This window comes from Sciurus carolinensis, unplaced genomic scaffold (genome assembly GCF_902686445.1).
Source record: "Sciurus carolinensis unplaced genomic scaffold, mSciCar1.2, whole genome shotgun sequence".
Lineage (NCBI taxonomy): Eukaryota > Metazoa > Chordata > Mammalia > Rodentia > Sciuridae > Sciurus > Sciurus carolinensis.
In genome coordinates, this window is record NW_025920219.1 from 490,851 (window position 1) to 492,868 (window position 2,018).

Below are 2,018 nucleotides of genomic sequence, written 5' to 3' on the forward strand. Positions count from 1 at the left end.
TTCTCAAACTGTAAAATTAGTTGTTGTTTTTTCTTTAATATATTTAGAGGCAAATAAAATTCCATAAACCTCCTGGTCTTCATGCATGCAAATGATATCATACAATAAAGGAATTCTATGGGTTTATTTCTAGTATAGGTGAACTTAATATCCAAAGAAAAACTATGGGAGGGAATCAGGAAACTAATAAATAAAATCAACATTTGTTTTTTCCTTTGTGATTTTTCATATGTGTTTACTCTGTCAAAACACTCCTAACTTAGCTCTAGTTTTTTACACACCCACAGCAGGGCAAGAGAAGTCAAGTTAACTTCTACTCCCTTTAGTTCTTCATCTTTGTGTAAGATTGGATAATGTCATTCAAAGTGATGGCCTTTGAGAGAGTATTTCCAAGGAGATAGGTCCTGAACTAAGGGTTGAAGGTGTAAAGAAAAATAGGGCGCAGGTCTCTTGTCCACCAAACAATGATGCAAATACCGCAATACAAATTCAACAGCTGCTGAAAAGCAAATTAATGCCTTCCTATTTTGAACACAGCTATCATGTTGTGCATCACTCTCTTGTAACATCTATCAGACCAAATTTTCTTTCTACAGGTTCTTTTGTTTTTATGTTTGAATCTGCTTTGATTTCTTCACTTAGTTGAAATTTGGTCTCCCAGGCTTTAAACATCCTTTTTACTGTAAAAATATCTTGCTCAAAGCTTTCCCACTCCAAAATATATGACTAACACCTTGCTTACTACCCTGAGCACTTTGATAAGTACCACCATACCATATATAAGTTTTTTCCATCATTCCATGTCATAAAAGGGTAGTCCTAAAATAAGAATCTCAGCACCTACCCCAGTTGCACATCATAGACAGTGTGACCATGAGCAAGTCACTTTATCTCTTTAATTCTCTCTTCATTTGTAAAAACAGCACTATAATATCTTTTGTCCAATGTCAAATTACTAGTGAGAGTTCCCTGAACAGCCTTTGCAAAATAACAACCACTCTCTGTTGGCACTCCTATTCTCTCTTACCCAACCATCAAAGCCTCTGCCTACATGAATTCCACTAGGAGCAAAGAGACAAAAAACAAATTGACTTTTCCTGTGAATCAAAGTTGACTCAGCCCCTAAAACAGTACTTGGTAAGTAACAGTCTCTCAGTGAATTTTAATATTTTCATTGACTCAAAGCTTTAGTAAATATATTTTTCCTCTATGAGCTTATAAGAAATTTCTATGGTTTGACTGTTTGTCCCTTCCAAAACACATGTTGAAATTTAATTGTCCCTGCAACATTAAGAGGGCAACTTTTAAGAGATGATTTGGTCATGGCGGCTTAGTCCCCAGGAATGGATTAATGCTGTTAACACAGGAGTAGGTTTCTTTGAAAGTGACAAATTTGACCCGCATTTGTCTTTTACTTTTGTCTGTCTTTCCCTTTCTGGTAATTGGTATCTTAATATGCAGTAATCAAGACCCTTGCCAGATACCATGGCCTTGATCCTGGACTTCCTAGTCTCTTGAATTGTGAGAAAATAAATTTATGTTCATTATAAATTAGCTAGTCTGCAATGTTCTGTTACAGCAGCACAAAATGGACTCAGGCAGAAACTCCATATAAACACACACAAGTTATACTTTCTGCAGATGTCTTCTGAAGATGCATGGAGGATTAGAGCTGACTTTTTGCACCTCTTCACCTTCACGATGGAAAACTCTGGCCCCAGAATGCTCAAGAACCCAAATGGTACTGCCCTACTTAACAGTGAGCTGTGTGGTGTCATTAATTTATGCCTGTGAAACATTCTGAATACCTTAGAATCAAATTACTGTTGTGCTTATTCTCATTCTTATATAAATATTTGCACATGTGGAAATTCAGCACCTTGACATTTATTGAAATGGTTGCATTGAAAAATGAGGCAAATTGACTCAGAGACAGGTGTTGGTAGTCAGTGCAGAGGAAGACAGTCCTCAGTCAACTCAACAAATGCACTAGTGCAGCAAATATGCAGAAGCAGGAT